Genomic DNA, 20,169 nt, shown 5'->3' with positions numbered 1-20,169 from the left:
TGGGATCTAAGAAGGGCTGCCCTTCACAAATATTCATTTCAGCTTGAGAGCAATTCAAAAAGAGAAAGAAACAAGAGCATTTCTGTTTCAAAAGCTGACCTAGAATAGCTATTCAACGGTTACAGGCAAATATTCTCATTGGGAAAAGCTAAGCCTGCCATAACTAAATGACTTTAACTTAAATCTGGTCCATACACTGTCACCAGCTGGAATGGACAACCAGCAAGTTCAAATGTTTACAAGTCAAAGTGTGAATGTTGTGTGCATCATTCAAAACTCTGAGTGAGTTTAAACTTCATTTGGATAAAATAAATTGTACATCATCTTAATTCTTTTATCAAGCCAGGACATATGTGTTGACTGATTTATCATCATCAAGTGATAAGTTTTATGAACAATAATCTATTTCCCTTACTATAAAATAGCTTACAGAAAAAATACAACCCGGCACATTTCATCTTATACAGAAGCACACCATGATTAAGGTAGTACAAAGATAAAGAAAACATAGGTGCAGATACTAAGTTTCTTACATGAGATATAAGAATCCCCAAAGAGTTCAGGAAAAAAATAAAGAAAATTATGGGATTTTCATATAGAGAATTATTTGTCCTTTCTTTTTTAATTGTTGTTGCATTATTGTTGTTACTAGGAGTGTTATCAATGTCACAATCATGCCCATGTTCAGTGAGTTTCTCCAGGTAAAACAGATAATCAATCTCATGTCATTTATTGAACCAGCCAACTTTAGTCAGATAACAAATGTGATGATTTAAGATTTCTTGATGAGCCACTAGAGGGGGTTGTTTGTTAGTTTGTTCGTTTATTATTTAAGTATAGTTGGTATACAATCTTATGTTGGTTATATTAGTTTCAGGCGTATGATATACTGATTCGACATTTTTATAACTTACAGCGTGAACAGTGTGATCCACTAATTCTAGTAATTATCTGTCACCTTACAAACTTATCACAATATTATTGACTACATTCCCCTTCTCCTTTTCACCCAACCCCCTACACCCTCCCTTTCGGGAACTATACCTTTGGTGGCTGTTCTTGTGCTTCTGTTTTTGTTTTGTTTTCACATTCCACAGATGAGTGAAACCATGCAGTATTTGTCATTCTCTGTCTGACTTATTTTACTTAGCAGAGTACCCTCTACATCCATCCATGTTGTTACAAATGGCAAGATCCCATTCTTTTTATTACTGCATAATATTCTTCTATATATATGAAATATTTATCTATTAATGGACACCTAGGTTTCTTCCATATTTTGTTTATGTAAATAATACTTCAACAACAGTGGCTTTTAAATAGCTAAGTTTAAAAAATGAGTTTATTATTTTTTGAGGGACTGTTATATATATAATATATAACGGATATGATGTAATATATATATATATATATATATATATATATATATATATATTTCCCACAAATAGTTTTAACTCTTCAATTAATAAGTTTCATCTAACACCACGGGGGAAAAAATAGATGATCATAAATATTTTTGCTTCTGTGATTGGTTGGTTTGATAAACTTACCAAAATACTATTCAAAATATAACAATGTTTGAATTATGCTTTAGTGGAAACATGTTTTAGTGATTAAAAAGAAGAAGTTTGTAATATCAAAGATTGACATCGTGGATTATTTATTCTAATGTTTAACATTAAACTTGCAATTATTAATATATGTCAAACACAATATTGTACCACAAAACCACAACAAGATTTTCCGTAAAGATATTTCATTGCAATTAAATACATAAATCAGTAATAAGTATCACTTAATGTCAAAAGTACAGAATATACTTAGAAATATGTTTTTAAATATTTTATCACTGTTACTACACTGACCATGTTTCACTGTTTTTATATGAGAAAGACCAATACATAAACACAGCACATATTATTTCAGCAATATTTAAATTGCTTCAATTTGTATATTCATATTTCATAAAAGTATGCTTTAATAAAGCAAAAATGAGGAAATATATGGAAGAAATAAATAACAAATCAATGAAACCACATCAACTACTGATAAAATATACAGGTAGGAAAGTTAACGATATTTTTGTTTGTTTGCTTTAGCTAGTGGCTTACATCTTTATTTAGTATAATAACAATACTATTTAATATATTAATATGAAATAGAATGTAAAATTTGTGTAAAATTTTAATAAAACATGGGATTTCAGAGAAATTTCTCGTTTAAAAAATATTATTGAGTTATAATCCACCAGACTCCTAAAGGACTTCTTTTTTTTTCAATTTGTTGTTAGTTTTGAGAGAATTCAAGTGAAAAATACAAGTTATTTTAAAATCCAATATAATTGATATGAAAATGTCAGATATCGGCAGTCAGCAGTACAGACGTATATTCATAGTTTTAAAGAAGGAATGGGGAGATGGTTATGAATGGAGTAGACAAAGAAAAATTTATAAAGAAAGTAAATAGAGGTATGGTGTTCTAAAATGTCTGTTTTAATGTCTTAGAGCCATAGCTTGCTGACACACGCACACTCACCAAAAGCTTGCCATCTGCCATTCTGAATGCATAAGTCTGTGAATTCAATTAAGAGGCAAGAATTGAGATAGTTGTTTTTTATTTACTTTTACAAACCCTGAGAGGAAAAACAAAATCTACATGATCTGAGTGGCAGGATTTTTAGAATAACAGTATGAGGGTTTAGTCTTCGAACTTCATGAATCTATAGATGGAAGAAGAGGAATGAAATGGAAGTCACTTTAGGCAAGGTAAAAGTCTTAGAGACGTGAAGAAGAGAGGAAGTATACATGCAAGAATTTGGAAAGTATAAGTAGACAAGCAGAACTAACAAAAAAGTTCACTTATAATCTAGTAGCAGGGAAAATGAAGGGATTGATAAATTACTTGTGTGGCAGGCTGCGGAAACTTTGAAAACCAGGAGTATGAACTTTAGTGGAGGCAACTGCAATGTAACTGGATGCTGTAGGTTTTGCTACGATTTTTCTGGCAAATGCTAAGTTACTTTATGGAAAAAGGGATACCATGTAGAAGGGAATTTCAATATTTTGAAAGGAAGACAATGTGAGAGGACACAAGAGCACTTACTGATTATGCAAAGATATTGGCTTTTATCCAGAATGGTGTAATTCGCATTTTTGAAATTCTGCTTTGCAGTATGGATAATATATGAAGAGGAGGTGAGATTGGAGTCAAGGGTATAACTTGGGAGAATACTGCTTAATTCAGAGGAAAATAATCAAGTTGGAGAGAAGAATATAGATTCAATAAATACTTCAGAGTTTGATTTGTCAGTAGTCAATGACATTGAGAACGAGGCTGTTGAGGAAGAAAACAGAATTAAAGGAGAATCATGGCTTTCTGGCTTGAGCCAGTGGTAACAGTGTCATTCCGAGAGCTAAACATAGTCTTACTATACGATCCAGTAATCATGTTCCTTAGTATTTTATTTAATCCAGTGGCAAAACACAACATAATATATCCTATATGAAGGACTCCATATATAGGTTAGACAAACAAATGTGTACTCAACTAATTTTTCCACTGTAATTCTCTGTTGAACACAAAAAAATGTCTTTGCATATAGTCATCCAGGCATTTAGAGAAACAAATGGTTAAAATTCTGTGAAAATATTTTTATCAATGTCTAGGGGAATGCAAATTGATTCCATTCATGTTGTGAAACCTATGTATATTCAAAATGTTGTAAAATTTTCAAAAGTAAATTTTTCTTTATGTAGGTTGATGCTTTGAAAAAAGTGAAATTTTAATGCTCACTAAATATTGCAAAAATGTTGTTAAAATGCAGAAAAATGTCATCAATTGTTCAAATGTACTAACACAGTTTAAATTCATTATCTTTCAATAATATTTATGTATTTAATTTTCAAATATTATCTCACTGTTGAAAATATTGACAAATAAATATGTAAATTAAAAACATGCAAATCCCCCAAAGACACAACCAGGGTTAAAATTTTGGTGAATTTCCTTCCTGTCATTTTATTTGAAAACTTGTGAGCATTAGAAAAATTAGAGTAACACCGCATTTACAGTTCTCTGATCTGTTCCGTTACTCTAATAATATCACCATATTTTATACTTTTAAATAGCATTTGAATATGATATGCATCATATAATTGCACTATATTTTATTAAGCAAAACTCATAGTATCAGATATGTGTCATGTTCCAAATATTTTTCTACCATGAAAAATACTATAAAGGACATCTTTATCAATATTTCTTGGCATTGTTAGGATAATTTGTTAGAGAAATTCTGATTCAGAAAACACAAATATATTTACTGCCAGAAGTTTTTTCCACCATTCTATGAAAATTTCCATCTCTTCACAGTTCTGCCAGCCATAAGTATTAATAATAAAATTATATTGATTTGATTTATGAAGCTGTTATGAAGTCTGTACTCTTGATTGTCTCCTAATGATTATGAGCATATTTCGCTGTGATAGCTGACTACTTATATTTCTTCTCTGACCAATAATCTTTCCATTATACTAATGGGAAGTGATTGCTTATATACTTTCAAGCATTCATGTATTAAGGACAATAATCCTTTCTCTATCATAACTGTTGCAATTATTTTCTTATTTTTCCATGCTTTAATTTTTTTATGAAATTAAATAAATTTATAGGAGATTATGAATGCCTAATATTTACATATCTATGTCATTTTGCAAACTATGGTAATATTGAAAAAGAAAAAGGTAAAACAGATTTATTCATATTTGCCTTGGATACTAAATCATTTTCCCATCTATGGAATTTCACTTTATAAGAGATTCTATTATTTGTGTCAATGTGAGAACAGACCGTCTTTAAATTCTTCTCATTAGAGAAAGTAGATGAAATGACTGGTTCAATAAAAATGCAACAATCTAAGGAAAGTTAGGCAAAATAACATGATTTGGAGTTTGTAGGACTGGAAGAAACTGCCAAATATAAACAACATATGAAGATTTCTTTAAACCAATCCCTCTCTCATCTTCTCTAAATATAATGATTGAATGCCTGGTATTGTGCTTTGTAAATGCTTTGTACCAGAAATGTATCTTGATTCCAGGCTTAATTGATATTCCTTTTGTATAGTTCAATATTAAATTGGGTCATAATAAAAATGTCTCCATCAATGTTTGGAAAGACCAATTTCAAATGATCTTTACTTTCAAGTAGGAGAGTAGAGGATGGATTTAGCCCTCAAAACCACCTTTTACCTGTTCCAAAGGAATGAGCATGCAATTGTGTTTATGAAAGAATGTGATTATGTTTCACAGATGCACGTTTGTAGTTGTGTATTTGCAGATGGGAACTTCAGCTTTTGGGAGAGGGAAAAAAAATTGATATATTGTAATGTATGACCACAGCATAAACCATGGCTTTTAAATGGGTACCCCCTATAAATTTGCCTCAAATATGTGTGTCAAAACCATCTAAAAAAAATAAATTGCATCATTGAAATGGATTTTCTTGAATGATCTATGAGATACCTCCATGGTAAATTATGAAGTCCAATTTAAACTTATGTCAGTTTATGTAGCTTAACTTTTGCCTCTCATGAAATGCATTTTTAAGTTTATTTTTTATCAAGATATAATTGGCATATAACATTGCATAAATTTAAGGTGTACAACATGTTTATTTGGTACATTTATATATTGAAAAATAATCACCCTTAAAAAAAAAGAAATATAATCACGCTTGTAGTATTAGCTAACACCTCTATTGCATTATATATAATTATCATTTATTTTCTGTGCTGGGGACAATTAAGAATTAGTCTCTTAGCAATCTTGAGGTTTATAGTACAGTGTTGTTTTCTGTGATAACTATGTGGTGCATTAGCTCTCCAGGACTTATTGGTTGAAAGTTTGTTCATGAACTTCATTTTTAATAATGAGCAAGAGAGCTGGATAAATATCAATTAAGATGGTGCATAACTACACAAGATTGTGGAATTCTTGGGAAGAGAAAGGTTAAGTGAAGAGTTATTACCATTGTATTTCTATTAATGTAATAAAAATATATTGTTGCTTAAATAAGTAACCAAAATTGCTTCTGTGTTAATTTAAGCAATAATGTTTGCTTAATATCACTTTGAGATCCAAAAACACTTGATAAATGTTAGCAATTTAACTTTGAATCACATTAGTTTTAATTTAATCAGTAGGTCTTATTTAAAATACATAAGATGCATTAATGAAAGGATAATAAATATTAAACCAACTTGAGACGCTTCCTGGCTTTTACATAGTTTATATGTTTATCAATAGAATATTAGTGGATTATTATTATTACAATAATCAAGAATGAATCATTCAAATAATTGTTATAAAAGAATGTCTATGGGTGATTAATGAGTAAAACCATAAAGGATGTCACAATTGGATAATTTAATTTAACATTGATTTTTCAATAGAGAGGTGATGGAATAAAGTTAAGATAAATTAGAATAAAGTAGATATTAATTAGGATCAAAGAATAATTAAAGTTCAAAGATACTAGAAAAATTTGTCAGCTGTATTTATGTGAAACGTTCCTAGGACCACCTTATTCAACTTGATTTGAGAAAGAAATAAACATTTAGCAGCAGAATTTATCATAACTGGTAGGAGTTAAAATTAGAGAAATGTTTCTTAGAGGGGAATAAGAACAACAAATGGCACCTGACACATCTTAGGAGCTGAAAAATGGTAAATAAAATTTGACAGAAAATTGGTGGGGAAATGCAGATCAAAACTCCATCTGCTTCTGATAGGTGTTTATTAAATGTCATATTTAAAATAACTACTGAAATATAAGATATTTTAATCAATTAATCGTCACCTGATTTGATATTTATATCTTGCTATATACAAATTAGTCATCTGTATATAATCTTGAAGGTTAATACATTCATATGAATGCAGTTACAATTTTAGTTATTTATAAAGTTCTAAGTTAATTAAATGGTGCAAAGAGTAATTCATTGCATCCATCTAAATGGATCTTTCTGTGCATTGTTATAACTCTTTTTTACTTACCCACTATTTTTTAAAAAGTCCGTTTCCTCTGGATATATTTGCATGGTCAATACTTAATACAATCACACTCACTACAGAAATCATAAAATTGAAATTATGAGTTGCTCTATATTCAGTATAAAAATCAAAAATTAGACTGAAAAAATACTCACTTAAATAGGGAAAAACTTAAAATAAAATTTTAAATACAGTACTATACCACATTTAAAACCCATATAAAAGATTTTTAAGCTCAACAGTAAGAATACAAATAACCTGATTAAAAACGGGCATTAAATTTGAACAGATCTTTTACCAAATAATATATACAGATGGTAAATAGCATATGAAAAGATGCTCAACATAATTTGTCACTAGAGAATTTCAAATTAAGCATTAATGAAATACCACTATGATTCCAATTATATGACATTCTGGAAAAGGCAAAACTATAGAGACAGTGAAAACATCTCTGGCTGCCAGGGTTTCCAGTGCAGAGGGCTAAAAAGCTGGAGTACAGGGGATTTGTATGGTAGTGAAACTACATTATATAGTGCTATGATAGTGAATATATTACACATGCATTTGTCAAAGCCCATAGTCCTTTAAAGCACAAAAGTAAAACTTAATGAATGCAATTTTTAAAATAACAGTTAGCAGATCACATAATGGAATGCAGAATATGACAAAACAATCTAACTATATTATAAATATATAAAACAACCACACTGAAGGTGATGAGGGAAGAATATGCTGACTTAAGTTATATTGTAAATGAGTAGTGTCTATAAGACTAAAGGCAAAAGAAACTGCAAAATTATTGTATGTAAGTACTATACTTGATGTTGTTTCCACAGGGGCATAGGTGAAGAGTCTAATAACATCATACATGTATAATGGAACTGAATAATTAGGTAAATGGATGGCAGATGGTGGAAGTCAAGTTTCTCACTATTGGAGTGGGAGATTACATATAAACATTGGGAATAGGCAAAAATGATCCATATAGTAATGAATTTGAGTTGGAAACAAGAGTATGAACTAATGTTTATCTTAATACAGATATAGATGTTTATATAGGGAAATTTTTATAGATATGTGTATAGACATGAGCAGTATACACATACATTTGTTGTTGCTCTATTAGCTGAGAGGTCCTAGAAGCAATTATACCCCAGTAGCAATGAACACACCTAACATTCAAATATTGGTTTCTAATGCCATATGCCAATAAAAGGAACCATTTTTGGGGACAATGTCAATTCTAGGACTGGGGCAAGAAATAGACAAGATGAGCCTGGAGCATCTTGTAGTGCTAGAAAATAAGAAATCACTTAGAAAAAAAAAAATTACATTGATGGACCATATGTCAAAGTGATACAAAGCCAAATGAAAAAGCTCCCAGTGGCCACAATTGGAACAACTTGAGAAATAAATTACTATTGGATTATATGCCAAAGGATAAAATTAATATATATGAGTCCATATTGATCAAAATAAATAATCTGATAATTAAACAAATCAGAAAGAATATATAAACCTCTTGAGCAGAAGAGTTCCAAATGATTTATTTAGTACTCCACTCTCATGGAGATGGGGCATCTGACTCAAGTGTGGATATGCACAGAAACTTGTTTTCAAAGAATACAGAATGGAAAAGGAGAAAATAGAACAAAACAAAACAAACCTAACTCCTGCAGTGGAGAAACCTAACAAGCACTACCTCAGCCAGGTGATCAATATTAACATCAACATAAGTTATGTTAATAGCATGTACCCTGAATATATGATAAAAATTGCACTTGCACTTTATCTCTGCAGTCCTCCTCCTATACCACATAACACTAAACTAATCACAAGAAAAACAATAGACAAATTCCAACTGAGGGACATTCTACAAAATATATGACAAGTTCCTTAAAACCGTCAAGGATCAAAACTAAGGAAAACTTGTAAAACCATCATAGCCAAGAGGGGCCGAAGGAATCATGACTACTAAACATAATTTGGTTTCGTGGAAGAGAACAAGCACATTAGTTAATACAAATGTATCAATATTGGTTCATTAGTTGTTAACAAATGTACCTTGCTAATATGTTAATTATAGACAAAACTTGGGTATGTGTTACATAGGAATTCCCATTAATATCCTTACAATCTTTCTGTAAATCTAAGTCAACTGTTATAAAATAAAGTTTAAAAGAAAAAATTGAAAAAACTTAAATGTGCATACAAAGATTAGTCAAATAAAGTAAGGGATGTCAACACAATAGAGCATTATACAATTACAAAAAAGTCATGCAGGGATGATCTTTAAGTTGATATGAAGTTACTTTTAACGCATTTTGGCAGACAGCCTAGAAAGCAAAACTTACCAACAGAAAGTGCACTAGCATCTTGTTCTTTCAAAAATATTTCAGCACCAATAATTTGGGGGAAAATAGTAATGCTGAAATTACAACACATGCCAAAGGAAAACTGAGGTTAGACTGCAGACCAGAGAAGTATGGCAGATCAATGGAAAGTATATTTTTAAAGGTAATGCCTTGAACATTGCCATTGTTCAAATTTCTTACTGTTGGTCTCACATTTACTATAATAAAATAACTAATTCTTGTTGAAAGAAAATCTGAAAAAGTAGAAAACATTAAGAAAATAGTACATTAGCACTTTCACATGGGTTTATTTATCTAGAAACCAATGTTGTGTGCTTATAATTTGTATTACATCATTTTTTTCTTGATTCACTCTCAACATTTTCTCAAAAGACATGTTTGAGTGGAAAACTGTTCTAGAAAGAGGTCTTACAACACTGAATAATATTGTTGGGAACTGTAGTATCAGAGAGTTTTAATCTAAAGGGGAAACAACTTGGGAGAGAGACAATAAACAAACAGAAAAATCCAAATTAGTGTTAAGTGCTAAAATGAAAATAAAATACTGGGGGGAGGGCATTTTAAATGATCAGAGAAGGCCTCTCTGAAAAGTTTATGAATAATCTAAAATGAGACTGACAGAAAAGAGTCTATTTTACAAAAATTGGAGGGATGATCTTTCTAAGTAGTAGAAACAGCAGGAAGACCAAGGCAGGAAGGAGCTGGTCAGTTAACACAACAGGTTGTTGATGAAGGGGAGATGGGCCCAAACCAAAGGCATTAATGGAGGTCAGGATAGGGAATACAGCTTGATTATGACTGTAGAATGGTCTGTAATAGACTGTTGTTTTTTCTTGTACTTATATACCAGTTATTCTCATCTGTAGAGTTTGAGAGTTTGTATCTGTTATGGTCATCAATTTTGGTGTGGGGTAGCATGTGAGGGATTCCCCTGCATTAAGAACATTAAAAAACATTTTTCAGTGATGTCTGATTATAAAAAGCATTTTGATTACCTAAACAACTTTGGCTGGCTTTTGGTCACAGTTTGTAAAATGTTGTGAAACGCCTCCATATTAATACATGGTATACAATTTTAAGATTTATCAGAAAGCCTCCTAGGTTTAAAAAAAGGTGAGCAAACACATCATTGTGTATTATAGACCATAAAAAATGCACTGTTCTGCATTAAAGATGTCTACATGTGTTTGTTAGTATTATTAGCCTTGAAGATTGTTAATGATAATAGCCTAATACCCATATCCCAAGGGCAGCAGTACTGAGCTATATGTAGACAGAGAGAAAAGGAAAGAGAGATCTCTTGACATGGTTAGGATAAATCAATGTGAGACATTTTAACAGGACCTTTGATAGTCTGGGAAAGCCTGGAAGTATTACTCCATTTTAGATATTTGGCTACTGGTGCTTAGGAGGCAGGATTTGAAAAGCACCAAAAGGACCCACAGAGAGTGATTTACAAATTTATCAATCTGTTAACTGAATATTGAGCGAAATCTTATTTTCATTTAAACTAAAATTAAGTAGCACTAAATTAAACTACACACACTGAAGTATTTTAAAAGTCAGTAAGATTTTCATACCATTGTTTAACTTCACTTAACTGGATAGTATAACTAGCATTATAGCAATTAATTTTCAACCATATCAACTAAGGCAAAAAAATAAAATATAAAATCAAATAATCTCCCCTGAACTAAATATAATGTCCCAGATTTGGTATGTACCATGAATTATTTTCTAATGAAGATGTGGTCTCTATCTTGCCTCAGCACCCAAATATATAGTTTTACTGTATAAAATAGAGTTATGATATAATGGCGCCAAGATGTCATACTGTCACATGCAGTTCTAATACAGGGCTATATGACTTTGGGCAGCTCATTATATATATACATATATATATATATATATATATATATACACACACATACATATATACACACATATGTGTATATATTGAATTATTATATTGTATTATATTATATTATAGATAACATATATAATATATATAATATAATTATATATATTATTTTATGTATATCATATATATATGAATCAATATACATATATATGTTATTATATATATATATATATATATATATATATATATATATATATATCAGACCAGAAAAGTATATATATTTGTAATATCATGTTAATACTGCCTACCTCATGAGGCTGCTGTGAAAAGTATATAAGAAAACCTCAATGTCCACTAGTTATTCTCCTTCTTTTTGTTTGTTTGGTTTTTTTAGACCATAGTAAGGAGTCATGTCCTCTTTCTGCAGTACAGCTGTCTACGTATTTCAGCGCCATATGGTCTATTCAGTCCCATACACCAGAAGGGGACGCAGGTATTTCCTGGAAGGCACTCCGAAGCACCAGGCCCTGGAGGCCCAGGGCTTGAGCCAGGACAACACCTACCCAGATCTAAGGCATGTGTGGTTGCCCAGCATTAGGGAGAACTTCAGTGTTCCTCTTTACACTTTATTCCTCGTCAAGGTCAAAGGATGTAGAATGACATTAAAAGAGGAGATTAAGGATGACAATTAACTCTGTGTCTCTCTCAGGTCCTAACAACAAAACATATGTGTGTACTACCTAAAATCCAAATGCAAACAGAAATAACATGTCAAACTTTTATTTACAACATAAAATCCTGCAATAACAAATGATAGAAATTATTGATATGTCAGTGAAACTTCAGAGTAAACATTGACAATGCAGTTTGAATATAACTAAATCTGACTCACAAAAAAACAACAATCATCTCACTTGGATATACTCTTGAAGAAACACACTATCACTCACATATGCAGAAGAATACATATACTTTCAGTTAATGGCATTACTTCTTACTCCATTGTGAATTTAAAGCAACCAGAAGAGGAATTCCATAGACTTCTGATACATTTTCTCGTCACCTCTCAGTCAGAGCTACATATTCTCCCTTTTTCCCTATTATCAAGGATGAACTCTATATGATCCTACATCAATCCAATCTCTCTATAGCACTAAATCCACCTTATCTCACATATCTAAAGATATCACCTCTAAGAATTTTGTTCTTTTTCTCTCCCCTACATCCAAATATCTCTTTTTACTGGATCATTCTCATTACCATTCAAACATTCCTTAATTTCTTTCATTAAAAAAAAAAAAAATGAGAGAAAACAACAACAAAAAAACTCTCAATCATATGTATTTTACTAAACCTTCACTTGATTTTTCAATAATACTCCTGAAAAGGGTTGTCTGTATTTGCCCATATTCTCTTAAATACATTCTCCTCTAGCTTTCATACCCAGAAATACAACAAATCACATTTATTACAAAGACCAATGTTCTCCACATTGCTGATTCCAATGGTCAGTTTTTGTACTTCATTTTATTTTAGTTACCAGCAACATTTGGTGCAGTTTAGCATTCTCTTTTCCTTAATAACTTTCTTCAGTTGGTTTTCAGGACACCACATTTATTTTGTTTTCTTCATACATCATTTGCCTTTCTTATACTGATTTACTGGATATATGTCCACTATAGTCATGCTGGTCACAGCAATAACCACCACTTTCCTAAATTAGTACAATAGGTCCCTAATTACAATGTCTGCTTCTATCATTTCCTCCCCACCCCTCTCTTTAGTTAACACCTGACAGGGCAATTCTTTAAAAATCTTAATCAAATCATGTCTCTCTTCGATTCAAAACCCGAGAATGATACCCATGCACTTAATAGTAAAAGCTCAAATCCATAAAATGGCCACATGGCCCTTTGTGATCCTGCCCTCCAATATTTCCCTGAGCTTATTTCTTCCCCTTAATCGTTTTACTGCACTGACCTTCTTGCTGTTCCTTGAACACACAAGATTCTCTCCTGCTTTAGGGTTTTTACAATGCCATAAGTTCCACAATTTTGTTACAGGTATATTTTAGGGCTAATTCTCTCTTTAAGGCTTTCTCAACTACTACATTTTTTTTTTTCAATTCAACCCTCATCTCAATGCTGGTATACACAATTTCCCTTACCATGTTTTATCATTATTTCCCCATCCATTTGAAAATCACCTCAAGGCATACTATATACATATTGCTGATTTTCTATTGTCCTTTATTTATTAAACTATAAGTCTACAAGTGCAGGATTTTTTTGTTTTGTTTGTTTTGTTTTGTTTTGTTTTGTTTTGTTTTAGTTCACTGAAAAATTCCAAGTGTGTGGGATGTTCAACAACATTTACTGGAACACTTATATGGAAGAAAAAAGTTCCCATAGCATGACTTCATTTATATCATTCATTTATTGGAACTTAATTATACCAATTACATTTCCTGAATTATTACCATGCATGCTGTTTATAATCTGTCTAATGCTTATTGCTGGTGTACCATAATGGTGATGTTTGACTGTATTGTGTGAAGCAATGCTTAATAGGAGGGCCCAGAGCTCACTGTTTTCACCAGCTACCTGAATCATGCACTAGCAAACACATTCAATGATGTACTTTTAATTTACTTTAGTAGTACTGTTGTTGTTTCTTATGAAATTTTGATTAACATATGTATGTGCTTTGATCATGCATCATTCAATAGTAAAAGGTGTTTTCCTGTCTCTGTCCTAATCCTGTACCTTAATTTTCTATGGATTTCTCATGCCTTTCTATGGTCTTCCACGTAGTGGTCAGGTATACATTCTAGAATTAGAGTACTAGCTTAAATCCCAGGTCTTACTTTTACTAGCTAAGTGTCCTTGGAGAAGCTACTCAATATCTCTATGCCTCAGTTTCAATACCTGGAAATTAAAGATAATAATTGTACATTTCATAGAGTTTTTGTGAAAATTAAATAAATTAATACATTTATAACAGTTCTAAGAGTGTCTGGGTCATAGTAAGTGCTAACTACTATTATGTATCTCTCACATTTCTGCTAGAGTATGTAATTCTTGTTTCTTTCTAAATTCTTCTCATTAAATTTATTTTTTCCTGAGAGTACTTGCTCAGAGAAAATTTGTAAAAAGTGAGTCTTCATATTTTTAATTGTAAAATTTGATTTCTGTTTGATAACTTAAACAAGTGTCACTGATGCTTTTGTTAGGCTATTGGTTGTCATCTCTACCTCTTTTTCTGACTCTCTCAAACCTGACTCTGTGACTACCAAAGGTGGTTTTCTTTGGTGCCTACATATTTTTTATCAAAGCAGTTTTTTTTGTTATTTTTGTTTTTTTCCAGATACTGTAACCACAGGTAAAGAATCTCCTTTTTCAGTGGATCCCTCTTCTTTCTGAGTTTTAAAACAGACATAAGTCTCTCAGAGCTTGGAAACATAGGGACCCTGACACCTCCTGAGAAACAGCACTAGGCTTTCTAAGTAGTTGAGGCTAAAGGCATTACTGTTTAATTATGTCACACCGAGTATCATAAGGTTATATGTGTTAGGTATAAAGCAACACCATGGTAATAGTTTGGGTTTCTGCACTCTTCTCTCAAGCATAAGATGATGGTTGTATGACCTGCCTTACCAAACATGCAGTAGCATAAATACTTGGAAAGTTGACAACTCCCTTATCAATTCAACAGCTATGTTATCAATAAGGAACCAAAATGTCTGAGAACTTTTCTGAAATTAGAGCTGATAGGGTATCATTTTTTATGCTAACGTCTGTAAGTTTCATAAAGAATATCTTTGCAATTACAATCAATGATATGCTGGAGTCAACTCACATGTTTCCAAACCTCTTATGTGGATTGTGATATATAGTCTAAATATCTTCCTTATGAGGCAAATCTCTTCTCCACTTTATTGCATGTGTTCTCTTTCTGTCACAGTTCTTGATTGCAAACAGACACTGGTTCAAGCAGATTTAAGTGCAAATGAAATTCACGTATTGGTTTGCTCACACTAGCAGGAAAAAACTGGAGAACCACTCTTGGGAAACAGAGAGGAACAAAGGAGGCTGTAAACACCAACTAATGACAATAGTAAATTTCAGAACCATTTGGGTAAAGGCTTCCTTTTCATTGCTACCAAACATTTACATCTCTGACTTCACCGTAGGCAGGGCCAGCACTGGAAAATGGGAGCCCCACAAGCTCTACTTCTGGAAATGAGTCATCTCTTTTGCTGCTGATCCATAGTTGATTCACCATTTTCTAAGCTGTTTTTCATAAAAAAAAATATTTCAGTACAAAGCCCAGGAGTCTGGGTTTGACTTACTAAGCTAGAGAGACTGAAAAAAATAAGAATCGTTTTTCCTCTTTCTAAAATTGAAGGCAAACTCTATGTAGCACCAAATTTCATAAATTGGTTAATTTCCCAAACATATGAAGGAGTTCAGATAGTTTACCAAGAATAATAAAGTTTGGTCAATTTCTGCTAAATATTTTGCCAATCAAATTAACTGTAAAAACTTAGAGCAAGAGATATCTGCATTCTCACATTAAATGCAATATTATTCACATTAGCCAAGATGTGGAAACAATCTTAGGGTCTATCAACAGAAAAATGGATAAAGAAAATGTGAGATATTTGTATAATGGAATATTATAATGAAATATTATTCAGCTGCAAAAAAGGAGAAACATTTGTGACAACATGGATGAACTTTGAAGACATTATGCTGAGTGGAATAATTCAGACTGAGAAAGACAAATGTGATATCATCTCACTTATATGAGGAAACTGAAAAATTATCATAGAGACAGAGAGTAGATTGGTGGTTGCCTGCTTCTGGAGGTGCGGGAATGGGGAGATGTTAGTCAAAGGGTACCAATTTCAAGTTGTAAAATTAATAAGTTCTGGGGATTTGATTTACAACATGGTGGCTATGGTTGACAGTATAGTATATTTGAAAGTTGTTAATAGAGTAGATATGAATGTTCCCACCACACATACAGAAAAACTTAAATTATGTCAGGCGATGTGTACATCAATTAATCTTATTAAGGTAATATTTTGCAATATATACATGTATCAAATCATCACATTGTACACTTTAAAATTACACAATGCTATATGTCAATCATATTTCAAAAGCTGGGAAAAAATCTTAGAGCCATATTTTTTAATCAGGCTATAAAATAATATATTTTCATTATTAAATACTGAAGCACTGTATATAGAGATAACTACTGCTACCACTTTGATGAAAAGGTTTTAAATATTTCTGAGTTTGCTCATGTAATATGTGACCTTGATTACTAGCTTAGCATCAGTTTCTAGTTAGACAGTGCCCTTTTGAGGGATGAATCCACCCTTTCTCCATGTAGGCATGTGCAATAAAAGAGGATGATAGCATGCTCAGTTTCAATTTCAGATATGAATCATACAAAAGTAACTTAATCTCCATATCTAAGGAATAGTCCAGGAAGGATATACACACTGCAATTTTTAAAAAATGTGCTTAAAATTCCAGGAAAGTTTCTCTATGGTTTTAAGATAGTGAGCCACTGTAAACCATTATAGATAGACACAAGTACGATGATTGTAACAATGGTCACAATTGGCAGACATTCTACAACCAAAATAGAAAACGTTCTAGAATGAAATTGAAAAAGGAGAGTGGAAAATAAAATCAACTGGAAAACTCTGGCCCCAAGAAAATATTAGTAAACTGCTGGATCAAACCAAAACTGAAAGTTTTGGACTTCACTCTATATGATCAAATACATTATCTTGTGGCATAATTTACTTTCATTGGATACTCTGTTGTTTGCAGTTCAAGAGCCTTAACAAATAGAGCAAACTAGAATATACATATACACACAGAGAAAATCATACAATACATATGTTTACAGCATCTAAACCTTTTAAGTTAGTCTCAAAATAGATAAATTAGTTCATACATTGATTTTAAGCTGCATAGTTCCAATTTTCATGAATATTTAGTAATGCCTAGTATGGACATGTCTTATTTTATTTAATTTCAGCATGTCCTTATTAATGGATTCTAGAATATCTAGTTTTTTGCTTTGTTACTATAATAAATTCTGTAGTGGCAAAACCTTGGCATGCCCCTTTGTGCAATTGTTTTATTAACTCTGTAGGATTGCGAGAACTATGATATGTAGGTCAACCAATATACATATTTTAAATGTTCAAATTTAGAGCAACACTGCCCTCCACAAATTCATAATGACTCATTTCCATATGTGCATGAAAATATTTATTTTGCAACATGCTAACTCAAACTTGGTATTGGCAATTTTGTTAAGCATTCTTCTAATCTAAAAGGAGAAAAACATTATATCATATATTTTAGTTTATATTTCTCTCATTGCCTATATAAGGACTAATGTCATTTTTACATTCATTAGCTCATTTATAAAATACTTGTGTATGCCTCTTACCCACTTACTGTTTGGGGTGCTTATCTTTTTTCCTGTTGATCTGTAAGTGTTCAGTGCATACAAGTTATATTAACATTGTATTTCATGACTTGAAAGGATCATCCCTTTTATACATACATGTGTTTATTGCTTCCTTATAAATACTAATTTTGATGTAGCTGAAGCCATTAATTGTTCTTCTGGTTTTTAGTTACTGTAATGCTTAGTTTGTTAAATTTTAGTGTGTCATTTTCCTCTTCTAAATCGTGATTCTCAACTGTTTCCAGGCCACTGGGCATTTAAATGGATTTAAAAATTTCTGTTACCCAATGCATATCAAATGAACACTGAAAAATAAATGTTAATTAACAGAATTAAATAAGATACACTATTGTGATTTATGTGGTTTTAAATGAAATCAGTGGAGTGGTGTCTCATGTTTATAAAATCATGATTAATGCATGTCATAATTAAGAAAACAGAATTCATCTTGGTTTTCAATTTGTACTGTTTTAGTACCTGGATATTTTTAATCCATTTTTAAAATATTAATTTTCTTGTTAGGGACTTACGGAATAAGTTCATGACTGTGGAAAGATAAGACTATTAATATGCACCATATAGAAAATATATTTAAATAATTTGCAAGCCACCAATCAAAATATCATAACATCATCTTCATTCTTATTTGAACAGCTTATATGCATATTCTGTTATATGTACATATTGCCTTAACATAATTCTTACTAGGTAATAACCATCTTGAAATATACATAGTGTGAACTCTGTAAAAGGCCTACTCACCAGTGAAACAACTTTACCAGAGCTTTATCCTACATAAGCAGAGGTGTAATTACCCAACACAAGCACTGAATAATCTTCCAATCTCACATAAGTGAGAATTAAAAAAAAAAGGTAAGAAATACAAGTGAAGGTCATAGCCAAGGCACACAAGCCCACCAAAATACTGAGATTTAATCAAAAAATGATAGAATACTTACTCACCTTCCCTAATTCCTTACCGTCACTTGAACAGGGCTTCAGTATTATAACAGGGAGTTATAGCGAGAAATAAGGCAAAGCACAGACCACATTTAGGGAAACACAATGACAATAAGAGGATGAAAATTGTGAAGCCCCCATCACCTACTATTATAGCAAGCATTAAACACGGCCCGATTTTTAGCCAGATTCATATAAATCTCACACCTTTTGCCTCAGATCCTATTACCTGATATGTCATGCCCAGCTTTCAAAAAAAAAAAAATTACAAGTCATTCTAGTAGTCAGAAAAAGGCAGACTGAACACGCAAAGCAAGCTTCAGAACTGGATTCAGATATGGCCTAAACTTTGAAATTATCAGACAGAGAATTTAAAATAATGAAGATTACTGTATTAAGAGCTCTAATGTAAAAAGTAGATGATTTGCATGAACACACGTGTAATGTAAATAGAGAGATGAAAACTCTAAGAATCAAAATGAAATGATACAAGATCAAAAACACTGTTAACAGGGTGACTTAGATGAGTTTAATTAATAAGAGATATTTTACCCAAGTTCCCATACTAAGTGATGTTATACTCCTGTTAGTCTAGTAAAGTGAGATGATTGGTATAAAAATGTTTTTATATTCTTCAAAATATATCTAACATTTTTATAGTAAGTCAGGAGGATCTTCCATTGTGTTAACACATTGGTCCGTGCTTGAGATTTTACATAAATTACTAATGTAAGTTGCTAAATTAAAACACTGAAAATCTCTTAGTATGAACCTCTTTTCAATGTTGTCTGCAACTGACAACACCCAAACAATTTTAAGTTTCACTCTTTCAATCTTGGCTAAGTTTCAAAATCAGCTGGGGAGATTAAAAGATTCCTGATGCCCAGGTCATTCCCTAAGGTCATTATATTGGTATTGTGGGGAGGAACTCCAGGGTCATGTTTTTAAAGCTCCCTAGTAATTCCAATGCACAGAAATATTTCAGAAATGCTGCTTTATACATTGAAGACAGTGACAGATGAGGAATGTAATAGGCTGAATGATCATCCTCCAAAAGATTTGTCCATGTCCTAATCTTCAGAACCTGTGACCTTTATCTTATATAGTAAAAAGAGTAATATTGTCTATGATTTTTGGTCTTGTTCATTTGTTACTTTCAGTTTTGTATCTCACATATGAGTCTTGAAGCCATATGGTTCTTGACTTTTTTCTGTCTTACTCATTTCATTTAGCATGATAATCTGAAGATCAGTCAACTTTATAGTGGTTACCAGAGGGGAGATGGTAGAAGAGGGTAAAGGGGATCAAATATATGGAATGGAAGAACTGACTTTGGGTGTTAAACACTTAATGCAATATATATACATGATGTGTTATAGAAATGTACACTTGAAACCTGTATAATTTTACTAAC

The sequence above is a fragment of the Rhinolophus sinicus genome, chromosome 17 (assembly GCF_057876585.1).
Source record: "Rhinolophus sinicus isolate RSI-liver-muscle chromosome 17, RSI-T2T, whole genome shotgun sequence".
Taxonomy (NCBI): Eukaryota; Metazoa; Chordata; class Mammalia; order Chiroptera; family Rhinolophidae; genus Rhinolophus; species Rhinolophus sinicus.
The sequence above is the reverse complement of the archived record's forward strand: the minus strand, read 5'-3'. Positions refer to the sequence as shown.